The sequence below is a fragment of the Bubalus kerabau genome, chromosome 1 (assembly GCF_029407905.1).
Source record: "Bubalus kerabau isolate K-KA32 ecotype Philippines breed swamp buffalo chromosome 1, PCC_UOA_SB_1v2, whole genome shotgun sequence".
Taxonomy (NCBI): Eukaryota; Metazoa; Chordata; class Mammalia; order Artiodactyla; family Bovidae; genus Bubalus; species Bubalus kerabau.
In genome coordinates this window covers 23,843,697-23,869,412 of record NC_073624.1, presented here as the reverse complement: position 1 = coordinate 23,869,412, position 25,716 = coordinate 23,843,697, and the positions used below count along the sequence as shown (strand labels likewise).

Sequence of the window (25,716 nt, the reverse complement as noted above, 5' to 3'; positions counted from 1 at the left end):
CTTTTGCATCATTTTTGAGTTTCGAATCCTACGATGGCTGAGGGTTCCAGGCATTTCTACCACACCCAGCATATGGTTCTCCATGCTTATGCTAAGTCACTTCAGACGTGTATGACTCTTTGCAACCCCGTGGACTGTAGCCCTCCAGGCTCCTGTGTCCATGGGATCCTCCAGGAAAGAATACTGGAGTGGGTAGCCATGCCCTCCTCCAGCGGATCTTCTGGAACCCGCGTCTCTTGTGCCTCCTGCATTGGCAGGCGGGTCCTTTACTTGCTTCTGGTCAAATGAATATGTTGTATTCTGTTCAAAAAAATTCTCAAATCTAAGTCACCACACCCTATACCTGGATGCCCTTTTCCTTTGAATCAAGTCATGGGAAATGGAGACCTCTGGCAACAAAGGGCTTTCAAAAGTTGCAGCTTTCACAACAGCCAGAGGGGTCAGTGGTACAGACATTACTGTTCTTACTTCCAGCTGAGCACCCAGAAGGGAGGGAGGTAACTGGTTGCTTGCTCGAAGCTGCCCAACTAGTTTGAGGCAGAGCCAGGATAAGAAGTAAGGTCTCTGGCTCTCAGTCAAGGATTTGTCTAGTACTCTGAACTCTGAAAGCAGAGGTGGTCCCCTGGCTCAGTGTCCTCAAAGGTACTCTCCACATGTATCCACCTGTTTATAAACAGGCCCTGGGGGACCAGTCACCTGAAAGGGTGACCCTATTCAATCAGGAGATTGTGGATAATGAACCGAAAAGTGAAAGTGAAAGTGAAGTCGCTCAGTCGTGTCCGACTCTTTGTGACCCTATGGACTGTAGCCTACCAGGCTTCTCCGTCCATGGGATTCTCCAGGCAAGAGTACTGGAGTGGGTTGCCTTTTTCTTCTCCAGGGGATCTTCCTGACCCAGGGATTGAACCCAGGTCTCCGTCATTGCAGGCAGACGCTTTACCCTCTGAGCCACCAGGGAATCGAAAGCCTCGTGTATTGGTCTTGGTTGTCACCTGCCTTGTTTGACAAAGGCTGAGCTAAGGCATCACTGTCTTTGAGGCTGTTTCTGTCTCTGTAACATGGGAGTGACTCTTTCTATCAAGCCTGCCTCCCAGGGCTGTTGTGAGATCACACGAGACAATGGACAAGAAGGTTCTTAAACGTTACAATAGGCAGCATTCAAGAACTGTCTGCCTGCCAATGCAGGAGACATAAAGAGACATAGGTTTGATCCCTGGGTTGGATAGACCCCCTGGAGGAGGACACGGCAACCCTCTCCAGTATTTGTGCCTGGAGAATCCCATGGACAGAGGAGCCTGGCCAGGTTAGGTCCATTGGGTTTCAAAAAGTTGGACACAACTGAAGCGACTTAGCACACACGCAGTGATAAGCACATACCCTGTTCATGGTATGCTTTGACTTCTCCAGCCAAGTGCATGAACTGCTGGCCCTCAGGAGAGCTGGGCATGTCCTTTTCTGTTGCTTTAGGGCCTCTGTTTCCTTCTCCCTTTGCTCTGGCTGGGCGCCAGCTCTCGGTTTTCTGAGCTGAGCCTGCAGAAGCATCACCAAGGTCCCCTGCCCTGTACCAGGACTACCTTGGTGGCAGCTGGCATCAGGCTGGAGGCAAGGCAGAGGCAGTGGGGGAGGGGCACTCTGCTCACATCTCTTTCTCCTCAGGTGTCTTTTGTCATTATTAACCCCCTTCCAAGATGCTGGTAGAATTCTAATTTCCTAAGCTCTCCACATTGTTTTTTGCATTTGTCTTTCTATATAAGGTTTCCTTCAGGGGAAAGGATACAAACCGGATCTCACAGTGAAGCCTGAGAGAGGTGCAGAGCTAGAGAAGGAGGGCCATGGATCTGAGCTATCGTGATGTGGATACTAAACTATTGCCAGTCTCTGAATGATGGTGTCAAACCGTGGCATGACTCAGAACACCTAGCAGAGATGGGCTAAGATCTCAGAGAGGAACTGTGGGCAGTGTTTACGATGCCCTGTCCACACGGTGGTGAGATATACCTGCTCTGAGAAAGAAATTTTGTCTCCTGGTCAGGTTTGAGTGATCATCTGTAGTTTGGATCCAAAATACTGGAATCTCTCTCTCTCTCTTTTCTAAACAAGGTTTGGTTTACAAAGCCAGGAAAGGATAAAATGTTTAAAATTGGCGTGGAATCTAGAGAAATGATATAGATGATCTTTTTTGCAAAACAGAAATAGAGACACAGACATAGATAACAAACATATGGACACCAAGGGGCGTGGGATGAACTGGGAGACTGGGACTGACATATATACACTACTGATACTATGTATACAGTAGATAACTAATGAGAACCCACTGTAGAGCACAGGGAACTCCACTCAGTGCTCTGCAGTGAGATCTAAAAGGGAAGGAAATTCAAAAAAGAGGGGATATATGTGTATGTATAGCTGATTGACTTTGTTGTACAGTAGAAACTAACAACACTGTAAAGCAACTGTATTTCATTAAAAATTATTAAAAAGAAATAAAATTGGTACTACTCTGGGAAGTCATAGTAGACCTGAATTTCCTTAAAAAAGATTTAAATAAAACAAAATAGATACAACATAACAAACTCTAGTGAAGATAATTTCATTTTTCTTTGATTCCTGAGTGGATAATGCAGGATATTACAGAAGTTCGAGGTCACTATTAAAAACATCAGTCGTCACTGTACTGGTGAAATACATAACGTGCCAGTTAATAATAGCTTTACAAAGTCACAGAAGATCAGATAATAAAGGTTTTACTGTAACTGGGTTCATAATAGTTGAAAGAAATCAATGCTTTTTTCCAAAAAAGACTAAATCACTTCTAGGAAATAACTCATGCTTTGTGAGAACAGGGCAGGGTTTACAAGGAAGTGCTCAGTACTCCCTGGAAGAAAGGTGTTATATAATTGTAAGTTGTTCATCCTGTGCCTGAGGTCTTATCCACCGTGCATCCAGCCTCTCCTTAAATGGAGTGGAAGATTTCTCCAGCCTTTCCTACATCCAAGGAACAACATGCAACTTGGATTCTTAAAAGAAGAACTCTTTTAAGGTCATGTTCAGAAGGACCCTTTGCTTACAGGAATTTGGGCTGGAATTAGAGTTCTCAGCTCTGACTTGAAGAAAGAGAGGGAGGAGGTGATGAAAGGAGGGAGGGAGGAGAGAGAGAGAGAGCATCAGAGCCATACCACACACCACTTGCCACCAAGGACAGAGCTTCTGCGCCATTTCATTAGAACATGAAACCTCTTTTGTTGGCTATGAGTCCACTGTGAGCCGAAAAGAAGTCAGTTCACTTCCTTAGCATCTGGGGTCCCATCATTCTGAGTCATGGCCATATTAACTTTGCTACTGAAAAAGCAAGAGCCTGGCAGCACAGCCAAATCCACAGTCACAAGGAGCAGCATCCCTAGGCAGCATCCCTAAGGCGGTGGGGTGGGGTGACCTGGGGGTGGGCTGCGGAAAGAAGCAGGGAAGAGAGGAGGCTTTCTTTTTCAATACTGGCCACTTTCTCCGTAGAATTCAATTCTCCCCAGTTGGGGGAGGATAGAGATTTCTGATTTCCTGTGTCTCTTCTAAAACAATGCATCCTGCCATCCCAGGAGGGCAGCTTAGCTGTGGCTGTGGGCTCTGGCTGGAAAGACCTGGCCTGGCTGGGGAGCTGCTCGGCAAAGGGAGGACATTCACACGGGGCTTCCTGGGGCCTCATGAATGTCAGGGAGCTCTGCCGCTCAATCGCGTGGCAGGAAGTCGCTAAGCTCTAAGGATAAAGACCAGCTGGGGTCCCTGGGCAGCTTGAGGACTCATTTCTATTTCCCTCGTGCTGGAGAAGCAGATTCCAAACTGCATTCAGACACAATACGGTCTGCAGCAAGGAAGAAATGAAACCCTTTAAATCTTCAGTCCTTCTCATGGTACCCTCCCCTGCTGCTCTCGGGCTCACAGATGCCTTTTGTTATAGTCCTAGGGATGTGTACTTAAAAGAGAAACCGTGGTTTTGTAGGTGCCGTGAAAGGATGCTGAGGTGGGTGGAAGAGACCTGCCTCCCAAAGTCTGATGGTGGCCTGTGTCAGGGAAACAGGGAAATTCACCAGAGACCGTGTTCCCATCCCAAAGCTCTCCCCAAAAGTGCCTGAGAGAGGGGACAGAAAGAACCCCAGACAAGCAGTGAATGTCCTTGATTGAGTATGGGAAACAGGAGGGGAGTTAAAGCAGGTTGGCTGCATTGCTGGCTGTGACTGATGAGGGAGGTACCTAAGAATCATTTCCATATCCTTCCTCAGGGGACCAGTGTAGAAAACAGGCAGTCTGCTTACTGTGATCAAGTCTGACAGCACATAGCCAAAACGCCACAAGAAATTAGAGGTGGAGGGGACCTCGGAAGGGATCATCACCACCAGCCTTCCGGTAATCAGGCAAGATCTGTGCCAGTTCACACGAGGAGTATGAATACCGTCCATTTCTCCAACAGGGGGGACCAGCTATGAGAATAAACAAGGAAGTGATAAAAAGCATCCTGATCATGTGGAGAAAGGTTCTTGATGAACAAATACCTCACTCCAAATGAAACGCTTTACAGTGGTACATAAATTTCAGGTAAAGCCAAGGCATGCGGACATTTTTACTGCCATGCATGTGCATCTGATTTCACAGGGATGCTGTCAGACAAGGTCAGCCTTATGCAAAATTCGGAAGGAGGCAAACTCCATCTCACCTCCCCAGATCTCCGCCCTTTTCCCTTTGATGACAGCACAAGGTATTAATATCACAGAATAAGCAGCAGCACAGGCTTTAGATCATGCAGCTCTGGTTTAAGTCCCAGCCCTGTCCCTGACTAGCCCATGACCTGAGCAGGACACTCTGTTTTGCTGCCGATGCGAAGAGCCAGCTCATTGGAAAAGACCCTGATGCTAGGAGAGATTGAAAGCAAAAGGAGAAAAGGGCAGCAGAAGATGAGATGGTTAGGTAGCATCACCAACTCAATGGACATGAACTTCAGCAAATTCAGGGAGATAGGGGGCTTCCATGGTGGCTCAGATGGTAAAGAATCTGCCTGCAATGCAGGACACCCAGGTTCGATCCTGGGGTCAGGAAGGTCCCCTGGACAAGAGAATGGCAACTGACTCCAGTATTCTTGCCTGGGAAATCCCATGGACAGAGGAGCCTGGTGGGCTACAGTCCATGGGGTGGCAAAAGAATTGGACACAACTTAGTAATTGAACAACAATAACAAAAAGTAGAATTCAACTCACAGGGACTGCTGGGAAAATTACATGTGTGAAAGTGCTTGGTCCCCAACAGGCACTCAGAAATGTTGCCTTTCTTCTTTCCTCCCTTCCCACCACCCCTTCTCAAAATGTGTGTCTAATGATCTACACATCCCCTATCAATTAAAACATGCTTCCAGGAAGAGATCTAAAAATAATTAATGTTCTTGTGAAATGACCCTCCAGCGCTTAATGAGCCATCTCCCCAGTCTATGGGCTTTTTAAAACAAAAATCCATGTTCAAGGGGTAAAATACTAAGAGTAGACATTTAGGCACTAAAGGGAGGGCCAGAAAGTATTCTGAAGGCAGCAAGTCTTTTCTGGAAACTCCAAAACCAGACAGATAAGCAAATAACTCCAGGGGCAGGGTCACCATGGAATGTTCCAAAAGACACTGCTTCTTGGAATTGTCACAAGTCTTTGCTAAATCATTTTTCCTTCTTCTATTGACTGCCAAGTGTTATATTTATGGTAACAGAGGATTTCTCATTCTTTAGTTAGAATCTAAATGAATCCCATAATCGAGATACCACCAGAGAGTGAAGTAAAAGCAGAAAAAGATCAGTCGAGGTTGAGATCCTGTTAAAAACAATATCTGGGCGATGATCAGAGTTGGTGAAGAAAAAAAACAACACATGAGGACCAATCATTTGCTGTACTACTCACGTAACACATGAGATTTTGTGTTAACAAATGTCACATGACAAAGAGTTTAAAGAACTCTCTGACAGATGGTGGTGTTTCAAAATGACAAGACTGCCTGTGGGACATCCTACCTTCTGAAGTCTCTAAGCAGAAGGTGGATGGTCACCACTCAATGAAGCTACAGGTGGAAAAAAACAAACAAACAAAAAAACCCCAGCAGGGGTAGACCAGATGACCAGGAATGTCCATCTAAGCCCAGAAATCCTATCTTAAAGTTATAAAAGCACTGGAAAAGAAAATAGTAAGTTTGAGTCTTCCAGAAGGTGTAGGTTTTTTATTAAAGATGGACCCAATTCAGGATTAATTTGGAGGTTAATCCTCATCAGAAAGAGTAAAAATCGGACACATGGATTCTGCTAATGGTAACAGTCATCATGTTTTAGATTGGCTCTTGCCAACTAGAACCTCAAGACACAACAGGTATTTTTGGTCAAGAGTGGCTAAGTCTTATACTAACTTACACTTAAATTTTTAAAGAAACCATGGATCATGGCACACGGGTACTTGGTTCTGAGCTGCTGGGCCTCTGACAGAGATACAGATATTCATGCCTGCACTCCCTCACCACCCCCCACACACCTATGCTCAGCTCTTTCTAGGTCTTCACAGATGCACTTGAATGATGAGTTTTCTGGGCTTTTTCTGGAATAACGAAGTGTTTTTCCTCTTGGGTTTACATTCAGGGGTTTTCTATTTGAAACATGGTGCTCTGGTGGTCCTCTCAACCCCTCTGCGAAGTCTCACTTTGGCACATCACAATCCTGAAGGACTCAGGAGAAAAGGGGGTTGGGGTTCACAGCCAGGCTCAGGCTCAGCTCACAGACATCTTGAAGTCAACCGCTCTAACCACCCCCACCCATCCCAAGCAGCCACCAAGATCAGGGCTTTATGGTGGGTGGGTGGGTGGGGATCTGGCTTCCTTACAGAATAACGGCCGTCTGTAGATATTGATTCCTCCCAACCCAAAGGAAGATGCAGGAAGGAACTAAATTGAAGATAAGGAGCTGGGGCTACTCAATCAGCTATGCATCTGTGGCTTCTCTGTTTTATTAAAAAAACAATTAAAAACAAAACAATGACATTATAAAGATGCATACTAGGTCAAAACATATTGATGGCTTGGAAAGGACCCATTATTTTGGATTATCTGTATCATTCTCCACTTCTTAGAATAGAAAATCAATAGTTGAGTATACACTTCTCCCACTGTACTTGTTTATTTTCATTCCTCCCCTCTTACATCTTTTCTCCTTGTCCCTCATGTCTCTTTGCATTCTTTCTTATATTCCTTTTGTGTTTTTCCCTCCCATTTCACAGTACTTTTTTCCTCCTCTTTATTCTTTCCTTCCTCCTTGCTGAATATTACATATCCCAGCATCCCTTTACCTACAGCCCCCCTTCCTCCCACTTCTATCATTACAAATAGGTCATCCATGTATCCATGATTCCCTAAAGTCGCATTCCTCTACCCATCCTTCCTCTTCCCAGGGCTCCTTTATATTTCCTAGGTACCCTCTTGGGTTCCCTGACTCAATTCTAATGTATGGGGTTCTTTAGGGGGAGGGCAGGGCCACTTCCCACACAAAATCAAACAGTGCTTGGGACACCAGCATGGTGTCCTAGGATTCAGCAAGTCTGATACTATCTACCCAGAGGGAACATCAGGTTCCACAGGTTGAGGGCTCAGTCTTACAGGACTGTGCCTCTCCCACAACTTAAGCCGCCGGTCACAAGTCCAGACTGTCAGCTGTGCTTCTAACCAATGAAGTATAAATCAGAAAGTCCTACCACCTCCTCCTTCCTAGGGTTTGATTCACATGCTATAGTGGCTCACAGAACTCAACAAAGATTTTACGTACTAGATCACTGGTTTAGTATAAAAGGATGTAACTCAGGAAAAGCCAGATGGAAAAGGTGAAGAGGGCAAAGTCTGGGGAAAGGGCAGGAGCTCCATGCCCCCTCCCAGCACCTCCACATGGTCACCATCCCAGAACCCTCTCTGAACCCAGTCCTCTTGGATTTTTATGGAGGCTTCCTTAAATAGGCATGATTGATTCAATCACTGGCCATGGATTACTGATTCAACCTTCAGCCTCTCTATAGAGAATACCCTCTATAATCACAGGACTGGTTCCCCCGGCAGTCAACCTGAATCTTTAAGTGTCTCCAAAAGCCGCCTCATTAACAACAAAAGACACCTGTACCACACTCAGTACTTAGGAAATTCCAAGGGTTTTAGGAACCCTGCGCCAGAAATAGAGACCAAATACTTATTGCTTATTATAAGTTACAACATCACATCTACTCTCAGCTACTGTTTTCCTCTTAGTGCTTTGTTGCCTGCTATCATCCCCTTCAGTGTATTTCTCTAGGATACCACAACAGGTACTTTTTCCTTCTTACTGCATCCCATGGGGGAAACGGGGGTGGGGGTGGATGGACGGAGGTGGTGTGACCACAACTGTGGCGAAAAATACAAAATTCACGTTAAAGCGAGAGTTGCTTACATAGTAACAGTGGTTTGTGGGGCCCAACCCCATAGTTGAGATTTTTGGACTGAACTACATATGCCACTCTTGCTAACAAATGTTTGAAAACAATGAACTTTGATGACCAAAAAAAAAAAAAAAGGGTTTAGTCTGAAAATTCTAGAAAAGGCTTAGAGCTGTTCTTTTTCAAGTGAATTTCATGTTTTCCTTTCATAATCCTTTCCTTGATTTATGGGTGGGTGTATTGTTGATGATCATCAGGAAAGGCCACTGCAGGCTTGGAAAGAGAAAAATATATGCTCCTATTATTGGGTTGACCAAAAAGTTCGTAAGATGTTACAGAAAAACTCCAACTTTTAAAAAAGGGGAAAAAAATTATTTATTTGGCTGTATCAGGTCCTTGTTGCGACATGTGGGATCTAGTTCCCTGACCAGGGATTGAACCCGGGCCCCTTGCATTGGGAACGTGGAGTCTTAACCACTGGACCACCAGGCAAGTCCCTTGAATGAGTTTTTTGGCTAATCCAATACTTCAGAATGTGCTAAGGTACCTCTGGTTCAGGAAGTTAACTCCTACTTTTGCAAAACTTCTTGGGGGCAAGAGTAATGGTGATTGGATACCACCTGCCATTCTTCTGTTCCAAAAAGAAAATAAAATCTGTGAGTCCAATCAAACAGCCATTACCCTAGTAACAAAAACACCCCTGGCCAGGTGCATCGTGGTTCCCTGGAAAGGTGGTTAGTTTACATAGATACATGGAGGTAAAGCCTCCCCCTCTTTAAATATGTGTTCCTGCCTGGCAGTGACTAAAACCCGAAATGGGTTATTTGGTTAGTCTTTACATATGATTTTATTATGTGACTACTATTTTTTCTCTCTCATCCACCTTTCAACAGGCTCAGAAATGAAAAAAAACCAACTTTCATTTCTGAGGTTTCACGGTGCAGCTGTTACCCTAATAGCTTGGGGCCCCACCTGCTCATGACTAATGAGCCCTGCACACTTGAAGATCCTTGCCAGAGCCACCGCTTCCTAAGCGGAAGCCTGGCCGCGGAAGCCTGGCCTCGCACGTGTTCATTGAAAGCCCCTATGAATCTAGATTTTTCTTCACTCTACCAATTCTCCCTGCTACTACCCATTTCCGCAGGCGCTTCATAAAAAGTGATGCTCAGCATGCGATCTCAAAATCCACCTACTCTCCAGCGTGCACTTATTTTCTTTGAAATTCTTTAAGATCAAAATTAAGTAGATGCCTGTTTCTACTACAATTTACAACTGCAAGTAATTCGTACTGAGCTGTAAAAAGCCACACAGTTACTGCAGTTGCAAGACTATTTAAAGACAACTTTACAGCCTAAGCTTACCTGGAGATTTGCCATTGGTGGGCCTCAGACTCTGCCTACATCTTTAAAACCCAGAAAGAATTCTAAGAGACTGAGACCATTCACCTGTGTTACAATCCCGTGTATTGACTTGACTGGGGAGGGACACCACCAAGGGACTATAAAAGTCACTGCTGTCTTCTAAAGAATATTTGGCATATTCAGAAATGTCAGGTCTTGGGACTTCCCTGGTGGTCTGGTGGTTAAGCCTTCACCTTCCAACGTAGGCAGTTGCGGGTTCGATCCCTGGTCAGGGAGCTAAGATCCCATGTGCCTCACAGCCAGAAACCAAAAAACTATAAAACAGAAACAATATTGTAACAAATTCAATAAAGGCTTTAAAAATGGTCCACATCAAAAAATAAAAAAAATCTTAAAAAAAAAAAAAAAGAAAGAAATGTCTGGTTTTGAATGAAGGCTGATTCCCCTGCTCAAATGAAGAGCTCACAGAGTTGAGCTCATCAGCTTCTTGTGGTGCTGGCAGGATGAACACCATGTATGCACACTGTGAAGTTCAAAGAACCAAAACCTGTCAATTTATCCCTGAGCTGATAGAGCAGCTCAATGACCAATTCTGTACAGGAGCAAATATATTACAATTCAAATGAAAATATACTAAAGCTTAAAAGCTCCCGGAGCTCTCCTCTTTAATATTTTTACTGTCTATTGTCTATAGCATTTAGCACCTTCTCATGAAACTTTTTCACATGGAAACCTAGAATGGCTGCTTCATTATCAAACGACACTGATTACATAGGACAAAGGGCTAAAGAGCTACCCATCTTTCTTTGGTGTCTGCTTCCTCATCATTCCCAACTGCCAACTGATAAGTTTCTATGTTAAAAAATTTATGTTATTGAAATATAGTTGATTTACAATGTTCTGTTAGTTTCTGCTGTGCAGCAAAGTGATTCAGTTATACATATGTATATATTATTTTCCATTATGGATTATCATAGGATATTGAATATAGTTCCCTGTGCTATACAGTAAGACCTTGTTTATTCATCCTATATATAATAGTTTGTATCTGCTAATCCAAAGCTCCCAATCCATCCCTCCCCTACTGCTGCCCCCTTGGCAACCACAAATCTGTTTTCTATGTCTCTGAGTCTGTTTCTGTTTTGTAGGTAAGCTCATTTGTGATAAATACCACCTATAGGTGGTATTTGTCTTTCTCTTTAATTGGTAAGCTTCTTAATCTTCCTGCAGCATGTTCCACAAAATGACTGGAATACTGTCAAACCTTTAACCTTTCCACCATCTTCCAAGTCTACTTTCATCTGAGGTGTGAACAACAGAAACTTCCTTTCATTAGACTTTTAGGTCCCAGAACCATGACTTTCAACTATTTCTTTATACCTCTCACTTAACTTGACTGCAAAGACTGTTCCCCAACTTGACATCTTGATTATACTGTTCTGCTGAGGGGCTACAGTTACTTGTCCCAAAAGATCATTGCAGCCCCTTAGCAGAACAGTAAATATTAATAGACGATATCATTTCATGCTCATAACTCTATGAGGTAGAGTGTCTGGTTTACAAAAGAAGAACTGAGATTTTGTGAGGTCCAAGGTTACTCCGGAAACAGTCATGGTTGCTCATTGCTTTTAGGACAAAGACCAATATCCTTAATGTGATTTTGCCTCACTCTCCCTCACCATCTTCGCCCCTTGCAGTTCTATAACATGTTGCTCTGGTTTCCTGCAGCAAATTCACCAAATGTGAATTTGGCTGATCTTTCTATTCCTTTAAGACCATATCCTCTTCTGGGCTCAGAGTTTTCACACACCTTGTTCTCCTTCCCAGAAATAATCTTGCCTCCTCTTGACCCAACTAACTCCTGCTAAGCTTTTAAATCTCTTCAATGTATGCGAGAGACTAGGCCAAGTTTGCATGTTTTGTGCTTTTGAAGCCGCCTGGAGGGCCGCATGGATACACTTACCCCAGAGTGTAACTATCTGTCTGAGTCAAACCTATGTCTCTCCCTGCCCCTGTCTGAGGTCTCACTAAACCATAGAGAAGGAATAAAAAAGGTACAAACCCATGAAGAGACAGAAGGGGAGATGCAGCAGTGGCAATTAAGAGGGGCACGCAAGATTTTAGAGCATGAAAAACAGATGGACAATTGGTATCTCCTGGGGTAGGAATGGGAACCCACTCCAGTATTCTTGCCTGGAAAATCCCAAGGACAGAGGAGCCTGGTGGGCTACAGTCCATGGGGTCACAAAGAGTCAGATGCGACTGAGTGACTGAGCGCAACTGCTATCTGACTCAGTGGAGCGGGACAATTGACCCTATCTGCCTGTGGGGGGATATGACAGCAAGAAACAAGCTGGTTTTCCTGGCAGAACCCCCCAAACCTCAGACACTAGAGGTTCTAAGTGCTTCTGAAGACAGGAGGGCAAGGGGAGGCACTGGGGGTGTCTGTACTCCATTACCCTGCCCCCCATCCAGAAGCTGCTCCTTTGGGGAGATGACAGAACATTTGCTGGCTGGAACCAGGTTTAGTCAGAGGATGAGAAGGTCCAGGAGAGAGGACAGGTAAGAACACAGGGGATTTTAATGAGAATCCACATAATGACTTCTACAAGCTCAAGCCCCTCCCCAGCCAGGCTCCTTACAAGCCAGAGACCACAGGACTTCTTTGGGGACAAACTCATTTGCCCCAAAACTTCTGGAGTCTCCCATGAGACAGCCAGATTCCCATCCAACTGGACCCCAGTTGATCCCAGAAGGCATCAAGCCCAATCTGTGCACAATGCCAGATGCCACAAATTGCCAATCACCTTTTAGAATAGACACTTAAAGAGTCACCACCCAATTAAAAAAAAAAAAAAAGACAAATCAAGTGGTGAAAAGTGCTACACAGGAAAACAGCACAGGGTAAAAAGGACAGGGAGTGAAGGCAGATACCATTTTGGATAAAGCTGTCAGAGAAGCTTCTCTAGGAGTTGATATTTGAGCAAAGACTGTGCCATGGGAATAACTGGAGGAACTGCCTTATAGGCAGACAGATGGCAAGTGCAAAGGCTCTGAGGTGGGAGAGCACAGGCAACGTGGTCTAAGAAAAGCAAGACAAGTAAGTCTGGAGAGGACTGAGCAAAACAAAAGGTGATACAGGAGAGGTGAGACTGGAGAGGTTTACAGGGTTTATCGGGTCCCGATCATACAGGGCCAGGTGGTTCACGCTCAGAATGTTTCTAAATGTAACTGGAAGCCAGTGGAGGTTCTGTAGCTGTGAAATGACACTATTTGGTTTCTATTTTACAGCAGATTACTCTGCGGAAAATGGACTACATGCTGGTGTTCATTCTTGGGGAAGCCTGACTCTCCCTCACTACACACTGTTATGAGCAACATGAAGGAAAGGGCCATATTTGTTTAGGTCACTGATACGCATCTAGCACCTCATGGGAGACGGTACTCACCCAGTAAATTACCTGTTGAAAGGATGACTAGAACAGCAAAGGTAGAACTAAAATTAGTTCTGAGAATCCCAAGCTTGTGGTCCCTCTAACACACTAGACTTCCAGAAAATATAAGGCTACCTAGCAGTCTTATGGTACTTTAATACAATTTTGATGAAGCCTGGTGGGCTGCAGTCCATGGGGTCGCTAAGAGTTGGACACGACTGAGCGACTTCACTTTCACTTTTCACTTTCACACATTGGAGAAGGAAATGGCAACCCACTCTAGTGTTCTTGCCTGGAGAATCCCAGGGACGGGGGAGCCTGGTGGGCTGCCGTCTATGGGGTCGCACAGAGTCGGACACGACTGCAGCGACTCAGCAGCAGCAGCAGCAGCAGAATGACATAATAATAATATCTTAGTCTGGTCTATAGCTATTATGACATCACTGCAATCTATTTTAAGGTAAGAGTACTTTGAAAATGGCAATTATTCTTATGTAGACAAATTGTGCTAATTATTGTTTATAATGACAGCCTCTATTTATAACCTGTTCCAGTTAATCCCAGTCTACAATATGAACTCAAACATAAAACCAACAGTAAGTTATATTGCAAACAGGCCTTCTTTTTTCCCAAGTGGCCCAGACTAATTCGTTATTTTACATTTCCATATTTAAAACTTATTCTGAGGCATTTTTAAAAAAATGTTTTTCTTCGCCTTTAAGTATATGCAGTATCATTCATCAATGATAATTTACCACTTTGAAAATCAATACTCAATTCATGAGGACAGCTGATCCTTAAAATAAGGCGAAAACATTCACAACTTTTATGCATTTTACACTGTCTAAAACCTTGCTCCTTTTTTACCTTTATGATTCATTGATTCAACAAACATGTACTAAGACTATATGCCAAGATGGAAAAATATCACGTATACAAAGATAAACAATGGTCTCTGTCTTCTAGGAATCTAACAGGCAGACTTCTTATCAGCCAACAAATTTCTTCCTGGCTAATTGTAATTTTTTTCATGCTTCCCTAATTTGCAAGAATGTAACCACAAAACCCCACCTATAAATAGTCCAGTTCATTGATTTATTCTGATGCTGGAATGATCATTTCCTATCAAGAAAGCAAGAAAGACCCCCAGCTTGTGGCAGAAGTTTGGGGAGCTGGGACTCATAGAAGCTTCCACTGAATCTAGGACACTTTGGAAAGGAAGGCCACCTAGCCCCTAACCAGGAAATAACACCTATTAAGAAATTTGTAGAGAAATGAACTTGGCTTCGGGCAAGTCAAGTGATTAAGAGACATTCTTCCAGTAACTGTCTAAGCAAATGGGAATAGCTAGAAAGAGGACAGGGGGGTCAATTATTTTTATTATATGACAAGGGCAGGGCAAGTGGTAATGAGGCTATAGGTCACCAGGGTGAATTCAGCCTAATTAGGAGACCAAGCTTTTAAACAATGAGCTGGGCTATGAAAGTCACCTACAGAAACCTATAGAATTCTCAACACTGGAGATATTCAGAGTTCAGTTTTACTCCAAGGGATGAGTTAGGAATAATTAACTTTGCCCAAATGATAACAAACAACAATATAAAGCAGCAGAGGTCCAGAGCAGGTCAAATGAACATAATGCCTGCTGGAGAACTTGGTGCTCAAGGTTGGTCGTCCTGTGGTACATACCAAATATAATTTATACTTGGTGTTAAGAGAACCACGTCACATACATAGTCAACTGTGTCTACCAATGAAAAGGATTAATTACAATTCCCTGTCTATATGTGATGGCTGAAGTGTCTGTAGTACTCACGAACCCATAACATTGAAGAGTCATAGGGATGTATTTTAACATGATGAGAAAGAACTGGATTTAATATGATTAGGAGGAACCTCAAGACATGTTTCAGAGCCCCCTCAATGCTTCCAGACAGAAGGTCCCTGCAGACACCAGTCTCTTTAGAAATCTAATCAGGGGACTTTCCTGGTGGTCCAGTGGCTAAGACTCTGCTCCCAATGCAGGGGGCCCAGGGTTCCATCCCTGGTCGGGGAACTAGCTTCCATGTGCTGGAACTAGGACCCAGTGCATCCAAATATATATATATATATATATATATATATATATATATATATATTTTTTTTTTTTAAAGAAATAATCTAAGTAGTCCATTTAACTGTGAGGGCTGATCTTCTAGGACAACTTGCTGATCACAAGTTTTTGCTTCGAGAAAATGCTGCCCAAGTGAGACTCTTGAGGCTTCTGTACACTTGTACTTTCTTGCCCTCTCAGACTCTGAGAAAGCAGGGATGGACCTTCCCAGCCTCCAGGGCAGCTGAAGTTTGGAGGTTTAAGTGGTTAGTGTTATCAGACCTCTGCAGCATCCTCACCAACAGGAAGTTTCCGCAGAGTTTCCATCACCGGAAATTTCCTGTGAGGAAGCCCTTACTGCACAAACAAAGAGCTCCTCAGCACCCCTACCCGACCCCCACCAGAACCTGCAGAGGCGGCTAAGGCAGAGTGGGCAGACAGGGGTGGGTTTAAATAGGAGCTGAGGGGCAAGGGCAGAAAGCATGGTAAGAAATGAAGGGGAACGAAGAAGCCCTTTTACCTCCTTTGGCCTGGAATTTTTTAGAACGTTGCGTACTAACTGGTGCATATTCATTTTCACCTCTTGGCCTGACCACACTGAACTTGGAGAGAAAAGACCTAAGGAGAGTGAAGGGTCTGCTGGTCAACCTCCACCCTTAACCTCCGAGTCTGTTTCCCCCAACTGTACAACAAGGGAGGATGGTGATGATTAAATGAGATCGTTTAATCCATACATTCACATGGTGAACTACAGGTGGTTCATGCTTGTGTGCTAAGTTGCTTCAGTCATGTTTGACTCTCTGTGACCTTATGGACTATTGCCCACCAGGCTCCTCTGTCCATGGGATTCTCCAGCCATGAATATTAGAGTGGGTTGCTGTGCCCTCCTCCAAGGGATCCTCCTGACCAGAGACTGAACCCACATCTCTTATGTCTACCTGCAGTGGCAGGCAGGTTCTTTACCACTGGCACCACCTGGGAAGCCATAGGTGGTTCAGTGGTAAAGAATTGGCCTGCAATGTAGGAGACTCGGGCAGGAGACGGGGGTTTGATTCCTGGGTTGGGAAGATACCCTGGGGAAAGAAAATGGCAACACACTCCAGTATTCTTGCCTGAAAAATTCCAATCCATGGGGTCACAAAACAGCCAAACACAACTGGGTGACTAAACAAGAACAAGAACAAAAGTATCATATAAATGTAAAACAGGACTAGCCCTGTGGCTCAGCTGGTAAAGAATCTGTCTGCAGCGCGGGAGACCTGGGTTCAACCCCTGGGTTGGGAAGATCCCCTGGAGAAGGGAACAGCTACCCACTCCAGTATTCTGGCCTGGAGAATTCCATGGACTCTATAGTCCATGTGGTCGCAACGAGTCGGACGCGACTGAGTGACTTTCACCTCTTCACTTCATCATAACAGTATCTCCACCACAGCAAATGCCTGGATGACAGTGTGTTACCTGAAGAATAGCTTGGTCTCTCCCTGGGATGACCATTCTGTTTCCCAGTCTCTGTCAAGACCCTCGGAATGAATCAGAGCACCAGCTGTGGTAAGGGAGCGCTCTGATTACACACCTGGATATTTGGGGGGCGGCATCAAGATTTCTTAAACAAGCTTTTATTTTCCCAACTGTAAGGAATATCTTCAAAATATAGGAAACTGGCCTGAATGCTCTAGGCCATAGCCAGAGAGCAGCCTCCTGAATGAAGTCAGATAACTTTGGGGAAAAAAAACTTTGCCAAGGTCAGAGTTTTAGAAAGAAAGGTCAATTGAGAGGTCTATTTTGCTCTCTTCCAGTGAATTCGTGTTTCTTTGTTCACATACTTGCCATTCTCATGCGGGAAGTCTCCTCAGAATAACGTAAAACAAAATCACTTGTTCCCCCATGATGAGGACAACTTTTCAGTGAACACAGCTAATTCTTTGTCTCATCTGGATTTTTTAATTTTATTTTGAAAACCATGATATACTGATACTTGTGGGCTTCCCTGGTGGGGATAAAAATCTGCTTGCCAACGCATGAGATGCAAGAGACATGGGTTTGATCTTTAGGTTGGGAAGACCCCCTGGAGGAGGGCATGACAACCCACTCCAGTATTCTTGCCATGGAATCCCATGGACAGAGGAGCCTGGCGGGCTACAGTCCAGGGGGTCACAAAGAGGTGGACATGACTGAGCAACTGAGCACATATTGATACTTACACTACTTGGGGGTAGACTCCACACTCAGACAATGTTGGCCACACAATACTCTGGCTTTTTAATTCTTTCTGGTGAACCTCTGGCCACATAACCTTGAAGAAAATTTTAAAACTGGAACCTCATGTTTCAAGATAATTCCGCAGGTTCATTCTTTCAAGGGTCAATACCACTGTCTTTTGTTTACTGACCTGCTGCAAAAACAGGCCTCGTTTCAAGTTTCTAGACTACAAAGAGGGGAATCCCCCCACCCAAGAGAGAGGGAGAAAAAAGAAAATGCAACTTTTGAAGAAAGGAGGCCATGAAAACAGAGACTAAACATGTGCAGTGGAGCCTGTAGGTCAAATAACAAAAGAGGACAATACAGTCAACAGAGTACACAGACACATATTTTTAATGATAACAAATGAGTTCAGCCTGGTTGTTATGGGACTATATGATATTATTACGAGTGTCTTTTGTTTCAGCCCCATCGTGAAGGCCTCCCTGGAGCCTCCCCTTAAAATCAAGTGGATTCCACTTTCCAAGCTTTTATTGAGCACAAACCATGAGGTAGACGTGGCCCCTGTCCCTAGGAAGTCACTTTCTAGCAGGTGATGTGGACACGGCACTGAGTAGCATACAGCAATGAATTCCTGTTCAGGGACCAGCCCTGGAGAGGACAGGGGCTCTGCCCATCAGGGGAGAGGGAGAGGGGTGGACGGTGAGGCAGGTGATGCACAAAAGGACAAGGTCCTGCTATGTGACCCAGTACACGGTGTGGACTACTCGTCAGTCCTTAGCTGGTCACTCCTCCCCTCCCCACCCCAGCTGAAACTCCCCAAGGACATAAGCTGCTACCAGGCTGTGACTGGTTCTGAAACTCAAACATAGCTCTGCCGTTCAGAGATGGACTCCCCACAGTGATGAGTGGAGGCTGTAAAGAAATAACAGGTACCTGGATGCAAAACAGACGCTCTAGGACAAACTTCCTTCAATGCAAATCACAGGAGCTGAGCCTCAAAGCCTTCCCTCTGACTCAGGCCAGAACCACACCTCAGTGACTTCCAATTTGTACCAATGAGAGACTTGAGGGAAAAATCCATCTAACTCTCTGAGCCTCTGCCTTGGATTTGGCACTTTTCTGTCCATGATTTAATTCTCACCCCAATTCTGAGAGGGGAATTTTTTTTTTAATTCCCCAGGTTAGACAGAGAAACTGCACAGAGAGATAAAGTGATTTTCCCTTTTAAGGACTTTTCCTTCCTAAGTTGGGGCTTGGAAAGCCAGTCATGGTCCTACTGGCCTTGACAAGGTCTGCCACCAACCTCCTAGCCAAAGTGCCTCTGAAGTTTCCAGGCCGGTTGGGGTGGGGGCAGGGGGTGATGTCCAGCTCTATTGGGCAGACCACTCAGGGGCTGAGAAGCGTGGCTATGAGGGATTCCTCAGAACTTCATACTTGATTGAACCAACCAAAATGCAAGGTTCTCCTGTTGGTTTTGGTCACGCTTATCAGCTGGATTTATCACTCTTGTCTTCCATTATAATCCATAACAGCTCATGTTTTCTGAGTCAAATAGAAATAAATCAAACACCCCAATGTCTACTCTCTTTTGTATCTGGGAAGAACACACACTACCCGCTCCAAGGCTTGGATACCAGTAGTCATGAGGGAACCCTGAGGCTGATGAGTGGATTCCAACTAGTTGGGGGTGCTCGAGGAGGTAGGCGCTTCATGCAGGCTCACCAAGTATAGGGTGGGGGGCAGAAGGACACACATGGACAATGGGACACTGCTTGTTTGGAAAACCCTAAGGAAGTGTCTGGAATGCCATGAAAGATGGGAGGCAATGAAGGAGTGCTCTTGGCAAGTTCTAAAGCTGTATTAGCCCATTCTCTTCTCAACCTACATGGATAAAAATGTCTGTGGGTAGCTGTCTCCTCTTCTTCCTCTCCCTTCCCCCTCCTGCCTTTAGTTAATTGCAGCTGTGGTCAAGGGCCTGCAGCCAAAAGTCCCACAATGCACTCCTCCACAGGAAGTTCCCAAGATCTCTTCCTGAACAGGAAATTTCCTGTGGTCCAACAGACATTCCTCTTAGCGTTTATCACTCACATACATTTGTTTTGGCAGATACTGGGTCTTGGGTAAGAACAACAAGAAACGGTTGGAGGGAAAGCTACCTCGGGCAAAAAAAAAAAAAAAAATTAAAAAAAAGCAGTTATTGTCAGAAGAAAGTATGACTGAATTAACTCCCATCTCAAAGGAAAATAAATAACTTGCAAAATGGACTCGAGATCTGAAATGTGTGAGAATGTAAATATCACTCCCATGGCTATGTAACATGTGAATTTTAGTTTGTAGCAGTGAAGACTGTTTGGGGTGGGGTGGGGAGCAGTGGCAGGGACCAACTTCAAAGCACTTAGCAAAATTTCACTTGGAGAAAATTTTGGTCCTGATAATTAGCATGGCTACAAAGTGATTTAGATTTCAAACACTTTTACAACTTCCTTACCTATATGCCCTGTGCCTGCTCAGTCACTCCAGTCGTGTCCAACTCTTAGCGACCCTATGGACTGTAGCCCACCAGGCTCCTCTGTCCCTGGGATTCTCCAGGCAAGAATACTGGAGTAGGTTGCCATGCCCTCCTCCATGGGATCTTCCCAACAAAAGGACTGAACCCACGTCTCCTCCATCTCCTGACTTGCAGGCAGGTTCTTTACCCATTGAGCCACCTGGGAAGCGCTACCAATTATGCCCTAATAGAACTTACTTCCTCATTTTAGAATCCTTCCTATCTCCCGCCACTTCTAAGGCCTCAGTCTACACTTTTCTGAGTGTCTCACAAACCAGTTATTTCACATCTGTCATTCTTCTCTGTAGCTGAGTCCACAGTTTGGGAAGCTGCAATAGGCAGTACTTGTGAATTACCAGCATCATTTTCCCTCCTAACTGGTGTTTCTGACTCCTGTCTTACCATACATCATTCTTCACATAATTCCCAAGGTATTTTTTCTAAATACGAAAAAGGAGCATGTCAATTCCTTGCCTAAACTCCTTCAAGGACACCCACAGGTTTGAGGGTAAAACTTTATTCCTCCACTAAGCACAGCAGGCCCTTTCGGCCTACCTTCCCAGTTTTATTTTACTAGCATGCATCATTTCTTTTTGTCTTCCTCAGGCCCATCTTGACCTTGATGTTCCTTCATTTGTTGCTGTTATTCACTTGCTAAGTCGTGCCTGACTCTCTGTGACCCCATGGACTGCTGCATGCAGTCCTCCTCTGTCCTTCACTATCTCACGGAGTTTGCTCAAACTCATGTCTATGGAGTTGGTGATGCCATCCTCTGCCATCTCATCCTCTGCTGCCCCCTTCTCCTCCTGCCTTCAATCTTTCCCAGCATTAGGGTCTTTTCCAATGAGTCAGTTCTTCACATCAGGTGGCCAAAGTACTGGAGCTTCAGCTTCAGCATCAGTCCTTCCAATGAATATTCAGGAATGATTTCCTTTAGGATTGACTGGTTTGATCTCCTTATAGTTCAAGGGACTCTCAAGAGTCTTCTTCAGCACCACAGTTCAAAAGCATCAATTCTTCAGCGCTCAAGCATCTTTACGGTCCAACTCTCACATCTGAACATGCCTCCTGGAGAAACCAGTCCTTCATGATTCCACCTTAAACACATTCTCTTTCCCTAAGGCACTTGCTTCTCCTCTGTGAATCAATGACACGAACTGCATCCCTGATCACCCTATATTCTAATTTGCTGGTTAGTTATCTGTCTTCCACAGAGGTAAGGTCTTTGAGGGCAAGAACCATCTTATTTGCTTTTGGAATCTCAGTACAAAGGACTGTGCCTAACACATAACAGTTGATAGGTATTTGTTAGAAAGATAGTCTGAAGGGTAAAGATACTCTTTTGTGTGGTAAGAAAAGCTAGGGGAATATTCTTTTGTTTCTACTATAAATAAATAAACAGACCACACAAAGCTATCTTGCTGCTGGTGCTGCTAAGTCACTTCAGTCGTGTCCGACTCTGTGCGACCCCATAGAGCCCACCAGGCTCCTCTGTCCCTGGGATTCTCCAGGCAAGAACACTAGAGTGGGTTGCTATTTCCTTCTCCAATGCATGCATGCATGCATGTTAAGTTGCTTCAGTCGTGTCTGACTCTGTGCAACCCCATGGACAGCAGCCCACCAGGCTCCTCTGTTCACGGAATTCTCTAGGCAAGAGTACTGGAGTGGGTTGCCATTTCTTCTCCAAAGCTATCTTGTATCATAAGCATTTGAGCAATCTTGTATTTTAGTCTATAAAACCCACAGAACTGAAATCCTTTCCCTCAGGTCATGCAGTCTTGGGATGTCCATTTTCTCCTGTGTGTAACATCAGCCCTATTTATTTTACTTGGGTTTTAGCTGTAGTGGGATGCCTGGTGGTCTGCCCTTATGACCCTATAATCTTTCCTGCTGGGCTTACTTAACCCCTTTCTCTGTAAGTTCAGCCTTGCCCAGATTCCAGGCCCAAACCTGTCCTTTATAAAAAACAAACCAAGAAAACACCTTGTAAGGGGTCAGGGTAATATAGGGGTAGCAGTATACTATTAGGTACAAAATAAGCTCCAAGGATATAATATATAATGTGAGGGATACACATTAACTGCTATCTGCTTCTGGAGCCATGTTTCCAAAGTTAACGCAAGACCCCAGATCCCAACTACCAACAGCTGGCTTGCCTACCACGCTCACCAATGACAGTCCCAACTTTCCTCCCATGGTCTGATACTGAAACTTTCCCAATTTCCCTGGCTCTGTGGGCACAGCTGAGGTCTGGAAACTGAATTTCTGAAACAGAACAATCTTTCATTTCTACATTTCCAGTGCCTAGACTACAGTTAGGGGTTTGCATGACTAAAAATACTAGTATCTGAAAGAATGAACCAACTCTCAAAAACAGCCCTATGTATAGCACGAGTTGGATTTGCTGGAAACATCACAGTGGAAGACCAACGAATGACGTCCAGGTTTTCATAGGAGAGAGAGGATCTTCCACTGAAGAAAGGATGTCTAAATGCTTCTCAAGGAGGAGGAGGAGGGACTTCCCTGGTGGTCCAGTGGATAAGCATTCACCTTACAATGCAGGGGACATGGGTTTGATCCCCGGTTGGGAAATTAAGATCCCACAGGCCGTGGAGCAACTAAGCCGGCACTAAGCCTGCACGCTGCAACTACTGAGCCTTTGCACCACAACTAGAGCCCATGAACCACAGAGAAAGATTCCGCATGATGCTGCGAAGATCTTGCGTGCCACAACTAAGAGCCGACGTAGACAAATATATAAATATATCCTAAAAAGAAGGAGATAAAGCCCTCCTTTAAGGAATTATCCCACAGTGCTGTTCAATTCCTTAAAACGAAAGAGATGAAGGAAGCTTGTAGAGAGAAAACCTGTCAATGCACAGCCTCAGGGTCCTTGGTGGGTTCCAGGCACGGACAATACAGAGCTAGTGCTCTGTATCAGTGCTAAGTGATGCAACTCTGTGAATATACTAAAAGCCTGCTGCTGCTGCTGCTGCTGCTGCTAAGTCGCTTCAGTCGTGTCCGACTCTGTGCGACCCCAGAGACGGCAGCTCAACAGGCTCCCCCGCCCCTGGAATTCTCCAGGCAAGAACACTGGAGTGGGTTGCCATTTCCTTCTCCAATGCATGACAGGGAAAAGTGAAAGTGAAGTCGCTCAGTCGTGTCTGACTCTTAGCGACCCCATGGACTGCAGCCCATCAGGCTCCTCCATCCATGGGATTTTCCAGGCAAGAGTACTGGAGTGGGGTGCCATTGCCTTCTCTGACACTAAAAGCCATTGAACTCTAAATAGGTGAACTGTATGGTCTGTCGGTAAAGTTGTTATAACAGAGTAAGCCCACCACATGTGTCTAACTGCAGGTCTCCAACCCCATCAGCCTTGACTGTGGACACCTCCACCATGTCTTACACACAATGCATCTCAGTTATCCCATGTTAGGGATCAAATCCAAGGGCAACCATTAGATTTTTCTTAATCTAATGGTTATTTATGGGATCCCTATTGGCTTCATTAGTGAAAGTCGCTTAGTTGTGTCCAGCTCTTTGCGACCCCATGGACTATATAGTCCATGGAATTCTCCAGGCCAGAATACTGGAGTGGGTAGCTGTTTCTTTCTCCAGGGGATCTTCCCAACCCAGGGATCAAACCCAGGTCTCACGCATTGGAAGTGGATTCTTTACCAGCTGAGCCACCAGGGAAGCCCTTCATTAGGGGATGTACCAAAAATGGCATTTACTGAGTCAGACAAATTAATAAATGTACCTGACTTTACTCTCTTATTATACAGGGAAAAAAATGGTAAGTTATGGATAAGAATTTGTGCCACCTTTAAGACAACCTGGACCTTTAATGCCTGTGGTCACTCTGGGAGAGCTGGTCAGTTGCTTCCACTCTTTTATTCCTACCCCATCAGGCAGGGTTGAGAAGACATGGGTTGAGATTCTCACTCTGCTATTTAGTAGCTCGAAGACCTCAGACGAGTCATCTATCTGTCCACCAAGACTCAGTTTCCCCATCTGTAGGCTATGGGTAACACCAACCAGCTTGTGGGTTGTTGTGAGGGCTAAGGAAAATGACAAATGTCACGGGGCTGGTATGTAACACTGTGAAGATGAAGCATAACAGGTGAATGTCAATCTTGGCCGAAGAGGAGAAGATGACTTATTCAATGTGCTTTTCTCCTTTCCTTCATGCTCTGGGCAGAAAAGCCTCAAACTCAATCTACGCTCTTGCCTCCAACGTATCACAACTAGTCCTTTTCGTATGAGTTTCATTCGCAACGTCTTCCTTCTATACAGGTCAGTAGCTGAACTGGAGGCTGGGATGTCTGCATTTTATTTGTGTAAAGAGGAGTCTTCATTCAGAGACAAAGGGGAAAAAATCTGAAGAATGTGGTCAAGGTCATCTGAGCATCACCAGCTGAAAGGATGGATTTGCTGTGGACGCTTAGATCAAGTTCACTGTGTTATCTTCCTAGGCTTTCTGAATTTGAGCTAACAGATAAGGGTGGGGGCCTCTTTGCATCTTGGCCAGTGATCATTGGGTTCTCACTATAGGCCAGGCACTGTACTCAGTGAATGTCTTTAGGAAGTCAACTCTGTATAACCTGCAGTGGTTCCCAACTGTAACTCAAGATGTTCCACTTTGGCACCAAGACTTCCCATGTGGTGGCCTGATTTCCCTGGAGAGTGTCCCTCCTCCATGAGTCACTACCAGGGCCAGAACAGCTGGTGTTCTGCTGCTATCAGGGCTCTAGTTCCAAGGGCGGGGAATTGCAGGCAAGAAGTTTCATAAGGCAGGCCATGCCCTGGGGCACCCTGTCCACCAACGGACAGACAGAGCTCTTGGACATCAATTTCAGGGTCGTCCCCTCCAATTTTATTCATGTTTAAATTTATCTTTTAAATATATTCTGCTTTAATTGCTCTTGCTTTGTTTTTACAAATATTACACTCTGAGGTTCAATTTGAAGGAAGCAGTCATAGAGATTAAAGAAAAAAATAGCATCAATGCAATCGGCATCCAATGACACACACACAAACGTGCGCATGCTGATTTACAACTCATGAACACAGAACCTCGAACAATGGAAGGTTAAGCAAATAACATAGTATTTATGCTATTTTCTAGAGGGGGGCCATGAACACTAGTGATATATTGCCTTGGTCCATTCAATGGTCACAAAACATGTTAAGATGTGTAAGATGCTTAATTAAGTTTTGTGGGCAGTTACAATGAACATAGACAGTGTGGTTCTTTCCTTTGAAGTATTTACTCCCAAATGGGAGAGAGAAAACAAATAAATGTATGCACCAATAGCCAATACCACTGACATCTGCATGGGGAGATAACAAGGTACCATTTGTCTCTGGGAACCACCAAGGAAAATAATGGCTCTCTCCTGCCAACATCCAGACTCCTAATGAAACTGATGCCCACAAATCCGAGATGCCTGTTTTATTCTGCATAGCCCCAACAAAGGGGCAACAGTTTTGCATAAGGCCAAAATGATCTCGAGAGATTAAACACATAGGTGCAATGAAATCCACAGGTATGAGAGTCAGGTGCCATGAGCAACGCTGACCTCTCTGCTGAGTATCTCTCCTTTCATTCCACAGCTAG

At 44.7% G+C, this 25,716-nt stretch overlaps 1 protein-coding gene across 14 annotated transcripts in view; it reads right to left on the bottom strand.

Annotated features, from left to right (window-relative positions):
• Positions 1–25,716, bottom strand: part of ETV6 (ETS variant transcription factor 6) — a 289,916-nt gene that overhangs the window by 86,995 nt on the left and 177,205 nt on the right. The gene's annotated exons all lie outside the window — the stretch shown is intronic.